The 13,296-nt window shown below is 50.0% G+C and overlaps 1 protein-coding gene across 1 annotated transcript in view; it reads right to left on the bottom strand.

Annotated features, from left to right (window-relative positions):
• Nucleotides 1-12,304, bottom strand: part of GATAD2B (GATA zinc finger domain containing 2B) — a 69,098-nt gene extending 56,794 nt beyond the window's left edge. Inside the window, exon 1 of the mRNA XM_079958091.1 lies at nt 12,151-12,304. The gene's annotated coding sequence lies outside the window, so the exon portion shown is untranslated. The remainder of the gene's footprint in view (nt 1-12,150) is intronic.
• Between the last annotated feature and the right edge of the window lie 992 nt (nt 12,305-13,296).

The following is a 13,296-nucleotide window of genomic DNA, read 5'->3' as shown; positions in this document are numbered from 1 at the left end:
GTGTAAAACAACTACCCTTTTCAGAGCTAGCCATGGTTGGCATTCCATGGGCACAATTTGTCTTAGCTGTGGTTAAGTTCAAACCAAGAGTTTGCAAACCTGGTTCCATCTTTAAATTTGCAACTGACCATGGTTGGTGTTGAGATTGGTGCACATGTTAACGCTAACCACAGTTAGCTCTTAAAAATGCAAGGGGGAGGGATTTTATGTCCGAGAAGGGAAGTTGCTCACAAAGCCTTTGGGTTAGGAGACTGGGCAATCTTATGGCTGCACAGTCCCAGAGTGGATTGGCATTTTACCAATCCTGCCCCTGCAAAAAAAATGGGCTGCTCGGATATTATCAAATATTCAAGTAATATCCACCAGCAACTAAGACCTAGGGAAAGGACATGCGTCATCGTTCTCAGGCTGTCCCAGTGCCGATATGAGATATCCCAAGGACTGTAAGATCTGGGATTACCTGGCTTCAGGTTGCTAGGCAGCAAATGGGGTGGCAGCTAGTTTCACTATGTAACCTTGGAAGGACATCTGTTGAAACAGCCACAACAGCTTTAGTGACATCTAAGGTGGGGAGGCCCAGGGGCCAAATACGACCCTCCAAGCCTCTCTGTCTGGGCTCTTGGGACTCTGCTAGGTTCTACCCTCTGTCCTTGAATTCTGATAACAGTACAGTGGTACCTTGGGTTACATACGCTACAGGTTACATACGCTTCAGGTTACAGACTCCGCTAACCCAGAAATAGAACCTCAGGTTAAGAACTTTGCTTCAGGATGAGAACAGAAATTGTGCTCCGGCGGTGCGGTGGCAGCAGGAGGCCCCATTAGCTAAAGTGGTGCTTCAGGTTAAGAACAGTTTCAGGTTAAGAACGGACCTCCGGAACGAATTAAGTACTTAACCCAAGGTACCACTGTAGTTGTATGAATGAAGTGTGTGTGTAGTAGTCTACTACACAAAGGGAAAATTTTCATTCCCTGTTTTGCCCACATTTGCCTCTGGTCCTGCCCACCACTAGAAAGTGGCCCTCAATATCTTGCCAAGAAGGGAATGCGGCCCCCGAGCTGGAAAAGGTTCCCCATCCCTTCTCTAGAGCCCGAGCCCCAATCCTTGCTAAGGGCCGAGAAACTCTCTTTCACACCTCAACCTTCTCCCCTAGCAAGCATCCCTTCATCCACGTGAAATATCTCACAGGAGCTCCCACTGCACATACCAGCCAGGGAATTGTGGCCTTTAGAAACAAGTGGAATGAGATCTGACTTAATACTGTTCCACTCCCAAACAGTAAATCTGTGGCAGCGAGAAGAGGGTGGGTGGGGAAAAACGAAGACCCACTGCAGTGAAACAAGTTTTATAATTCATTAAAGTGAATTATCTTGTTCCTCATGCAAACAAGACTGAGGCTGTAAGGGGTGGGGGAGAGAAGAGAGGATGGAAACCCCAACAAGCAAACCGTTCAAAGCGAGAGAGAGGGAGAGGGAGAGAGAGCTAGTCAGCAGTAAAAATCTTGTCTCCCGAACAGTTCCCAGTTATCCATCTCACTTAATGTCGTCCGCGCTCCTCTCGGAAGCAGGATTCAATACCGCCAACTGAGACTCTGCAGGCTGAGCCGCCCCGAGTGGCTGGTTGATGGGTGCCACCGAGTGACATAAATGAGCCTAACAAAGGAGCAGGAAAGGAAGCAAGTGGAGAAACAGCTGGGGGGGGGTTTCTCTTTTTTGGGGGGGGACACGAGTTGCCATGTGAACTTGCTCTGCTGTAGTAAATTTCAAAAGTGTGCAGTGGGATCAATGACCAATCAAGAGAAATAAGTCAAATTACGGTGCGGGGAGAGAGAGAAAAACTCAAGGAACCTCACCCACAGAGGGGGTTTTCCCATCACTGCTCTGTATGAGTTGCTGCCCTGGGTTCGGGGGCTACTAGTATTACTATTTATCAGATTTCTTCACTGCCCTTCACCATAATGTCCCAGGATGGGTTGTAACTTTGTAAAAACTAAAAGCATGCCAGAAGACTAGAAGGAGCGTAAGAGCTCATCTAGTCTGATTCCCTGCTCAAAACAGGATCCTTGTAGTCTGAGTGCCTACCACCTTCTGAAGCAGCACAATATTCTATTGGCTACAAAAGACTGCTTCTTTCAAATCATTTTTTGGGGAGAGGCGGTAGCGGAGATTACCCTGTGGCCGCCTTTGGTCTAATTAGCTGTTAACCAAAGGTAGCTCTACATTGTTCCACTTAGGATCTTAGTTCTCAGTGGGGTGATAAATACCTGTGTTTTGACTATGCCACTTCAGAACTGGAACAGTGGGGAATGTCTGCATGGCTAAATGTACATCAAAGCCCTGCTCCCCAACATTCTGCACATAAAATTGGTAGTTTAGTAAGAATGAAGTTAAGAACATACAGTAAGAAGAGCCCTGCTGGATCCTGTTCCCACAGTGGCCAACAAAATGCCCCGATGGGAAGCAACAGCAACTCTCCCCACTTGCGATTCCCAGGACCTGGCATTCAGAGGCACGTAATGACTCTGAGAGAGGAGGCTGAATATGCTTCAATTCTTCTTTCTAACATGCATTTTTTGGTGTGGTGGGGAACTGGTTTAGTTTTGTCAAGTCATCGACAGTCCAGACTCATAGATATATGTATCCTATGCAGCCTCACTGCCACTGGTGCTAGTCCTGCCCTCTGGAGAAACAGTGAACAAACATACACCTTTTTTGACACAACAGAACTTAAAAGTGTGGTGAAACTTTGGCCCTCCGGATGCTGGAGAACTATAACTCCCATCACCCCATGCCATTGCTGGGTCCGATGGGAGCTGTAGTTCAGCAACATCTAGAGGGTCAAAGGTTCCCTACACCCATGTTAATGGAAGGCTACTGTTTGACAACTATTTCTTTAAAAAGTTAGGCTGGTTAAGACATTTGGGAAACACTGGCCTAAAGCTTTAACTCCAACGGGACAGTATCCCGGCCTAAAACAAACAGACACGCACCACCCAGTTCCACACTCCGAATGCTTTCCAAATCTGGCAAATGTCTACCGACTTCACAGAATGTGCCTTGTTACCAAAAGAGCAAAGTTAGTATTTTATTGGCAAGGACAAAGAGCAAGGGCCAGGAAACAACTTCAAATTTTTAAAGCCGTCAGTAGGAAATTTTTAGAAGCTGGCTCCAAATGAAGCTAGGAGAAAAATAACCCCAAGTTTGCTAGAAAGGTAGGATCGGGGGATGGGGGGGAACCCTAGTTAACTGGGTACCTGAGATTTCCCAAAACTTAGCCCAGGGGTGGGGGAACCCTTTTCAGGCTGAGTTCCAGTGGTGGGCAGGGCCAGAGGCAAAAGTGGGAGGAGCAATAAATTTAAATTTTACCTTCTTACAGTTGGCTTGTTTCTACACACATACCCCTCTCTAATCCTCTATGCAGGCAAGCAAGAAGCATTATCAGAGTTCAAGGGCACATTCCAGTGAGAAAAAACACTCGGGGGGGGGCAGGAGGGGAGGAGTCGGGAGTGTGCAACCTGAGGAGAGTCCCAAGGTCCAGGCAGTGAAGTTGGCCTGGGCTGCAATTGGCTCCAGGGCCTGAATTCCCCCACTTGACTAAAAGAAGGAGAAATGGACATGGGACCTTGAGAAGAAGTGTGATTTAAAGGTGGGGGCCCATCTCCTAAGTCAAAAGCCCAACACTGTTTCTCAAACTACTGATAGTTAACTGGAGGCACATTTCTGTCTTAATATCCTAAAAAATATCTAGCATTTTAAAGGCGTGCCCGTACTTTTTAAATAAGGTGTACATGTTGTGGTATTTTCACATGGAGGCACAGCTGCCATCGCTATGAGACCCCTCCTCAGTAAAACGAGGGATGGTGCAGTTAAAAGGGTCATTCTGCATTTTCCTCCCCTTTGCTCTCTCCAGACACCTTCACTGGAGCTCCCTTGTTCTGCCCAGGCACAGCTCGTCATCCTCAGCTAAAAAGAGAGAGAAGTATCCGCCTTCCATTCGCTTCGACAAGATCAACATGTTCCTCTTCCCCTTTGACCCCACCCTTGGAGGAGGTCCTTTTGATCCTGATGTTGGTACTATGCTCTTTGTAAAGGGGCTGGGGGCAGGGGCGAGATCCCCAAATTCCTGAGTGGTTAGAGTGTCAGACTAGGCAGACCAGGGTTCAAATCCATATTCAGCCATGAGGTCCTCAGTGGGCACGCCCTTTGGCCAGTCACCGCCTCTCAGCCTAAGCAACCTCACAGGGTTGTGGAGGATGAAACGGAAGGACAATGCATGCCACCTTGACCTCCTTGGAGGAAAGACGGGATATACACCTGCCCCTTGATCAATTCCCCGCACTACAGGCTACCTGCAGGTGGGTGGTGGTAATATGAGCCATCAATGCTGGCCACAATGGGCTGAAGCAGAGGACCCCCATGTCTTTGATGGCCATCAAAAAGTTTTGGGAAGCCCCACTAGTCTAAACAGGCATTTTCATGCAGGAAGTCCTCTCCACCCCATCAGGAACAGCAGGCAGTTCAATTTCCCACCCACCTTTTTGGACATGAAAAGAGGGTCACACAACAGCTTCCATGTTTTTTAAGACTTGATAGCTAGAAGCTTTCCCCGAGCCTTTGGTATAACTCTTGCCTGTGTCCCTACATATGGAATAAAGCCTGAAATAGTTTCATTATTATAGCTTTGTGGTGCACAGTGTCTTAGGGGGTTGTCAGCGTGGTGCCCATGGGTGCAATGGTGGCCTTGAGGCCCTCCCATTGTGCTGGCAAACCCTCTGAGCCTCCCCCCCCCCACTAATCACTGTCCCCTAGGTCATCAGGTAGTGTGGGTGGTTCCCATCATCTCCCTTAAAAAGTACACAGCTGAATGAGGAAGCTGGATGAGTGACGTCCTTCCCCACTTCCTCTTTCAGCTCTGCGTGCTTTTCAAGACTTGGGTTAATTCTATCGGATCTGACTTTTACTCAGATCTCTTGGGGAAGTGAAGGGAGGGTATGTGCATTTTCTATCTCTTGGAAGTGGGGGGCACTATCCTTGGGAAGCGGGAGAGAAGGGAACAGGTTTTGTGTGGCACCCATGGCACTCACTTAAAACATCCAAGACATACCCATGGGCTTAAGAAAGCTGGAGACCCCCAGTGAAAGTGCTGTGACGCTCTCTGCTGCTAGAACCAGGGTGCCTATGTTACGAGCAAGGAGGTTAAGAACAACCCCCACCTAAGGCAGAAAGAAAGGGAATAGAACAACAGATGGTGGAAAAAGCAAATTTAAGAGAGTCCTTTTACAGGGAACAAATTGATGGGGTGCTCTTAATGGACTGTGCTCACTACAAGGACTTTCTGCATATCTACTGATCAGATGTCTACTTTGCTAGCAGTTAGCCATCTGGACAAAGCTGTTCTTTTTGTCCGGGTATTTAATGGCCTCTGAAATGAATGGAATTTAAATGGAGTTTAAAAATGAAACAAAAAAATTATGCACTTCCTCCAACGGAATTCGAGGGGTAGGACATGATTCTCCCCATCCATTTTATTGTCACCATGCCCACGTGGTAGGTTTGACTTTGATCACCCTTTGCTGATGCTCTGGCACCTGCAGGCTAAATATGGGTGTCCCCACCCCATAGAAAACCAGTCAGGAGGGGAAAGAGAGGTTACATGGGTACCCCCCCCCCTTTTCTACTGCCTAGCAAGCTGAGCTCTACAAATGTTTTGAGGAGCTTGGAATTGCATCATATTCTATTAAAACAGGAAAGGCAGCTTGTGGGAACATTTAAGTATCTGACTGCATCTCCACACTGCAGAATGGGAAGAAGGGGTATTCAGGCATTCAGAGGAAAAGCCATTCATAGCCTTGTCAAAAACTTTTCTCAAAAGTTCGCCCTCCCCAACAATTTCTGGGGGCAAAAGAGACCCCAGAAAGCACTTCTCTGTGGTTAATCCTCATAGCATCTAGAGGCATTGGCACTGAGAACAGCACCCTAATTTTGTGGATGCACTGCATAAATTGTGTGTGAGTAGAACAGGAAATCTTTGGGGAATGGCAGAGAAACTGCACTGTATGCTGGAGGTCACAGATTCAATCTCTGGTATCTCCATGTAGGGATGGGAGAGACCCCAGTTTGAAATCCTGGGGTTGCTGCCAGTCAGTGCAGGCAATGCTAAGCTAGATGGACCAATGGCCTGACTTCCTATGTTGTGCTTCCCTTGGAACTCTATAACCCCTGACCATTGGCCAGGCCAGGGTTTCTCAAAGAGGTCAATACTGACCCCCTGGGGTTGATGGGATTGTGAGGTGGGGGAATAAAAAAACTTAAGAGCCTGAAAACAGCTTAGGAGTGGGAAAGAAGTTAATGATATATTGCGCAAAAATAGCCTCAGAACAAAGGTCATGAGCATGCACAGAGCGCACTTCCCTTGCCAACGAGGAAGCTTTGAATTTAATAAGATATTTCTTTTTTAATGTGTTATGATTCCCAGTAATGGTGACCAACGATTAATAAATGTTGATTGTATATTGTAATTTCTTGGCTTTATTTCATGCACATCCCTAAAAATTTGGGTTCGGGCTCAATGATGACTCATTGAAGGGGTTCAATGAACTCAGAAGTTTGGGAAACCATGGGTGAGGCAATGTGCTGGCTGGGACTCAAGTGAGTTGGTGGTCTAGCAGCAAATGGGGGGTGGGAAGCACAGGTTCCTCACCCTTGGAGTAGACAACACTGATGGGTTTGACTTTGTATTAAGACAGGGCTCCTCCTCTCAAATCATTCTGGGATGATGAACAGTGAGGATCAGGGCCAGAAACCCTTATTGTGTTCCCGGGGACTGACAGCATCTTGGAAGGAGAATCAAAGCATGGCAGGGCTTAAAGGAGAAGGCTTAAATGCTCCCCAGCACCACTGGTCTAATCAGGCTGGAGCCCACCCACCTATCCCCTCCAACTGCTTTAACAGCAAAAGTAAAATCAACATGGGGTCCAATCACAGATTGTTGAGCTGAACCAGGGGTCAGCAACCTTTTTCAGCTGTGGGCCGGTCCACCGTCCCTCAGAGTATGCGGTGGGCTGAATTATATTTTTTTGGGGGTGTGTGTGAATGAATTCCTATGCCCCATAAATAACCCAAAGGTGCATTTTAAATAAAAGGACACATTCTACTCATGTAAAAACACGCTGATTCCTGGACCGTCTGCATTCTGGGTTTAGAAGGCGATTGGGCCACATCCGGCCCACAGGCCTTAGGTTGCCTACCCCTGAGCTGGACCCAGCCAACTGTGCGCAAGAAATCACCAACAAAGATCAGCAAGGGCCCAGCCCACTGGCATCGGACCAATCCCAGTCGTGACTGGTTGGCGGGAAGTGGCAGATGCGGGACAGAAGTAGTTTTAAAATCTAGGTTTTCACCTAAATTAGGAACACAGGAAGTTGCCTCACAGGGAATCAGTCCATCTAGCACAGTATCAAAAACCTAAGAAGAGCCCTATTGGATCAGGCCCATCTAGTCTAGCATCCTGTTCCCACATTGGCCAAACAGATCCAGATGTCCTAAGGAGAAGCCTGAAAAAGCAGGAACTAAGTGCAATAGCACCCTTCCCTCCTATGGCTTCTAGCAAGTGGTGTTCAAAAGTATACTGGCCAAAGAGGGGAGGTGGGACATAGCCATTGTGGATGGTAGCCATTGATAGGCTCATCCTCTGTGAATGTGTCTAATCCTCTTTTAAACTCAATTTCTACACCAGGGGGAACCAACATGATGCCTTATAGTTACTGGACTGCAGCTCTCAGTAGCCTGAGTACTGGCCATCCCAGCCAAGGCTGCTGGGACCAGGGAGTCCAACAACTTCTGAATAACACTATTATGTTAGCTACACATCAGGGCCTTAGACGCAGATCTTTCACAGCCCTATTCAGAGACGTAACCTCGGACCTTCTGCATGCAAAACAGGTACCCTGTATCACACTGGGCTACATCCTGTTCTCTTCATGGCAGTAGCCCTACAAATCAGGTGTTCCAAAGCCCAGTCCTAAGCAACCCACATGGGGTGGGGAAAGGAATTCTCAACTTGCGGGCGCAAATCCGACAGAAGCGAAGAACTAGCTATAAGATTTCTACCGCGTCAAGGCATGACAATGAGGGCTCAGCAGCCATGCCCAGAGATCTTCCAAAACCAGGTTGTTGCCGCAGCAAACTAAAGAGCTTTGCACAATGGCCCAGACTGTGTATGTGTTTGTTTTTTAAAATAGAACTTTTTTATTGGTTTTTCCAGTTTATACAGACAACGTTCAACTTCCCTTCCTCCCATCGGCTCCATCAGGAGGCGTCCCGCAAGGGCTCCGGGCCAGGGAGCGCCAAACCAAAAAACCTCCTAGCTCAGGAACCTACCTATGTGCCCAACACAGTAATTTGGTGTACACACACACACCTCACTGTGGCCCTGGGCTAGGGTGGTGCTCTGGCATTCCAGTAAAAAAGGCGCCAATATCCAGCAAAGCGGCTTCTTCTTCAGGCAGTTTGAAACCCATCTGCCTTGAGGATCGAAGCTAGGAGGGTTTTATTTCCAAATTTCCAAAGGAGGGGAGTCCTCCCCACCCACCACTTGGCACACCGAGAAAGTCGGAGCTGCAAGCAGTGCCCCCACCCCACCCCAAAACGCACAAAAAATTAGACTCGGTTTCCTCCAATCAGCTGCGCATGATGCTTAATAACCATTGTCCTCGCTAAGTGGTTGCTTGTTACGACCATGCGTCCTCTCCCCCCCCCCCCCTGCAATCCCAGATGAGGGGCTGGACCCCTTCCCCACCCACTTTCTGTGCTGACAAAACCTTCCCCTTAGCCCAGCTGGGCGGGATGGGGAGAAAGTGGAATTGTGTCCCCCCCAAAAAAAAACAACTGGTGATGACCGTCAGGTGGAGGCGATCAATAAGGCAGCATCTCCGTCCAGACGCCGCCTTCTCCACCCCGCCCCCACAGTCGATTCCACCATCTCCGGTCAAAGCTTCCGAAGCATTAACCCTCCACTCTGGCAGAAGAACAAGAAAGCAGCACACTCCCAAATAAAATGTCCTCTCCGAGGAGAAGGGGGGGGGGGAGAGAAGGAGTCCTACGCATCACCCGCTGTCCCCACAGGGCTCTTCAGACAGTGCCGGCATGTGCCTCTCCAGTTAGGAAACATCCTTAGGGCATACCTTTGCCCCACTGGCTAGGAAGGATGCGTCCAGGGTGAGAGAGAGAGAGAGAGAGAGAGAGAGAGAGAGAGAGCGAAGTCACCCCCTCCCCATCATTGTTATTATTATTTTAATGTGAAGGATGCAAGTAGCCTGCTCTTACCACCCACAGGGGAGGCAGTGGCGGCACCAGCAGCGGCTAAGTGGGTGGAGAAAGCAGATTCACTCTAGGCTCTGTGAAGAAAAGGCATAAGGGGGTGCCCATGCTTCCCTCCTCCCAATTCTTAAATCTATGAGAAACCGGTGGTGGGGTAGGGGGGGCCCTAAGATACTCACGCAGTCCAGATTTGGGAGGGAAGACAACCCTAGGTTGTTGTTGTTGGGTTTTTTTTAAAAAAATGATCCTGCCCCAGCCCCACTTCAAACCCTTCGCCAGGATTATGTGATGACTAGACAGACGACAAACTCCCCCCACCACACACCCCAAGCTCTTGGGGAGAGGCTTGTCTTTCTCCACGTGCCCCTGCCTGCCTGGAGGTGAAAAAGGAGTGAAGGGGGGCATGAGAGTGGATTTGCTTTCTCTGGCTCGCCCCCCCCCCCGGCAGCAAATCCAAAGCAGGGTTCAGGGTTTCAAGCATCCTACCCCAAAGGTGGAAAGGAGCAACAGACAAGCCCCACATCTTCTCCTGAGAGGATGGCTGCAATTTATAAAGTAGGTACCCCAACTCCACACACAGACACTGCCACCCTCTTGACTCGGTGCCACGTTTAATTCATCATTAAAACAAGCTCCTTGCAATCCTTGCATTGTCTACTGATCCAAGACATGCCAATTTAATACTTAGCCAGCGACACCCGAAAACCTCAATCCACTCCCATCAGGAAAACTAGCAGTTAAGGCCCGGTGTACACCCCCATTTTATCTTCTGTCCCTGCCAGTGCTGTCACCCCTTAGCAGGAGATACCCTTCAGGGCCTTGCTGCTAGGCTAGGCTTATCATTTTCTCTCCCCTATCCGCAAGTAACGCCACAGAAAAACTCCCTGAAGACTCACCTTCCCTAAGAGGAACTCCTTTGCAGCTTTTTCTCCCCATCAGTATTTAATCTCTGCCATTTCTTCCATTCAGTCCAAAAAAGATCTTCCAAAGATTCTCCATCACCGCCCCCAGTTTCTGCTGTACCACCCCCAAAATACCCCCCACTTCAGGCTCCCTTCGTTAAGGTTGTCCCCGGTAACTTTATTGTTGAAAACTTACTCCCATCCCAGAAAAAGGAGCACCACTCTCAACCAAATGCCCCCATCTCCCAAGCACCCCTGCAAAAATAAAAGGGACAGCTCCACTGCACATTTGACTCGCACAGCCAAAGCCCCCCTCACAGCAGCACCCCCACATTTCAGAATAGATAAATCTCCACAGGCATCTCCTTCTGTATCAATGACTGAGGATGACAGGCTTTTGTGAAATGAGATCCTAACCCTCCATCTAACCCACATAAAACCCCAGATGGATATCCACTAGAATGGCACAACCCACTACTGAGCCCCAATATTCAAGACAGAACACCTCACAAAAGAGCTCTCAACTGGATCCACAGCATCATATTCACCCCACACCAGACGAGCCTTCATAATCCACCCCACCTTTCTTTTGCTTTGGAACTTCCAATATTCAGGATGGCAGGGGATGGATACTCACCCCCTTCCTGTGACCCATACATACCCCTGTCACTAGAAAGGTACAGTACCTCCATGGCTTGCATGAGCTGTGCCCCACAGACACCCTCCCCCCACTTTCCAAACTTCAATATTCAGGGCAGCTCCTAACAACTGCCCCCAAAAGGAGTGCCTCCCCAAATCTTTTAGGACCTATTGACTACCTAGCTTAATATTCACAAGAAAGTAACGTAATGTAAATGCCTTACAAGAAATGAGCGTCTCTTCCTGAACCCCGATATGAAGAACGGCACTCCCTAAAAAAAAAAAAAAAGGCTTCACTCCCGCCCACCACAACCCTGAGGGTGTCAGGATGGCACATGGCCCTCCCTGTTGCAGTAGGAGGGCTCCAGACACTCCCCTCTTCTGAACCCCAAAAGCCAGGACGCATGACAGCAGACACATCAAAGGAAGGCCACCTCTGCACCCATCCTCCAGCTTCGTAAGTCACGTGGATGGCACCCCCATATACCTTGCCAGACAGATCCCCAATTTCCATGATAGCACCAGCTTAAAAAAAACACCTCATTGGGCTCACACACCTCCTGGCCCAAAAGCCACTGTGACGGCATCTCACCTCACTGCAACAGGAAAGCTCCACAGACACCCCTTCTTCCGAACCCCAATATCCAGGGTGGCTCCTCCAAACACCCACCACCACACAATTCGTATTTCAGCAGAGAGACCGTTTGAAAGGCATCCCCCAAACCACACGGACGACCCCAGACTGAACCCAAATATTTAAAATGACATCCCCCCCCAACACAAATAAAGTGACCCCAACCCCCAGAGGGATGGTGCAGCAGCTCCTGTTTGGCAATAGGCGACACACACACACACACACTCGCGCCCAGAAAACCCAGACTGCTTTCTTCTGAACCCTAAAATCCAAGGAAGGCCCTACAGGCACCCCTTGAAAAGGGCAGCCTCCCCACCAGTCACGTGGGTGGCGCCCCCAATATCGCGCCACGCAGACACCCACCCTTAAGCTGCAAAATTCAAGATGGCACCCCTCCCCTCCCCCCTCCAAAACTGAAGCTCTTTCTCACTGCACCCCCACATTCCCCCCCCCCCACAAGCCCAAAGGCCACGGGGATGGCCACTCGCAACCCAGGGCGGCAGACAAAACCCCTCAACCCTAATATCCGAATTGACCCCCCCCCCATTGGTCCACAACCCCCCCCTCATTTGAAGGCCCCCCCGCTGGGGACCCCCATAGGGCACTGCCCCTGTCAGTCACCGCCTCAGCCCCGCCCCCTTCATTCTCCCCCCTCACCTGACGGGGTGTTCGCGTGTGGAGTTCGAGGCCCCTCAGGCCGAGCGGAGGGCGGCGCGGGGAGCCGGGAGGGGAAGGGGTGGGCTGGCGGCGGACAGCAGACGCGGCGCCACCGACACCACCACCACCACCAGCAGCCGCCGCCGGAGCCGGCACCCACCACAAACAATGCTCCTGATTGGGCAGCGGGCCCCGCCGGGCACGGCCCGCCTCCCAACGGCCAGCTACGACGCCCATTGGGCGGCGCGGTTTGCGCGACGAGCGCTCGGGCCAATGGTCCGGCGAGGCGGGTGCGGGGTTTCCCGCCCGGCGGCGCCCATTGGCTCCGCCGGACGGGTGAGTGGCGTCGCGTGAGGCCAACGAGCGGCGGCGGAGTTCCCCGCGGGGCGCCTTTTTAATGGGTCCCCTTTTTAGCCGCCACATCCGGGTAACCGGCCGCCTCATGGATGGATGTGTCGGCGGGCAAAAAAATAAAGGGGCGGGGGCGAGGGAGGAGGAAGGAGGCCTGATTGGCTTCCGTCCTCTTCCCTCAGGGCATTTTGGCCCCCATTGGCCACCCTCGCCTTTGTTGCCCTCCTCAAATTTGGCATTGAAAATGAATTAAAATAAAATAAAAAGCCAAGAAAAAGGGAAAGAAGTGCAGGAGTCTTTGGGCTTCTGGCCTGCACTAGGCCTCAAGCCACGCTGGAATGAGTCAGGTTGGCAGGAGTGGCTCTTTCCAAAATTGCCAAACAGTCACATTATAATGAATAAAGGTGTTTATATTGCTAGTCTTGTGTGTGGAATGGCCCCAAACACAGAGTTTAAAAAGCTTTCAGTTGGCAGTTTTAAGGCAGATACTTGACGGACTACAACTCCCATCACCCCTGACCATTGAACATGCTGGTTGAGGGCTGATGGGAATTGGAGTCCAGCAACAACCAGAGGGCCACAGGTTTCCCTCTGGGTTGCGTTTGTTCCTTCGTTCATTGTCACATTTATATCCCACTTTTTCTTTAAAGATCTCAAGACTGCCCAATGAGGCCGTTTCCCTGTTATCTTCACAAGAACCCTGTGAGGTAGGCTAGGCTGGAAGAGACAGCAGGGACTTCCCCAAGGTCACCCAATTCACAGCATGCATTTAAATCACTCTATCAAAAAAACTAA

The sequence above is a fragment of the Podarcis cretensis genome, assembly GCF_951804945.1.
Source record: "Podarcis cretensis genome assembly, chromosome: 16".
NCBI lineage: Eukaryota > Metazoa > Chordata > Lepidosauria > Squamata > Lacertidae > Podarcis > Podarcis cretensis.
The sequence above is the reverse complement of the archived record's forward strand: the minus strand, read 5'-3'. Positions and strand labels throughout refer to the sequence as shown.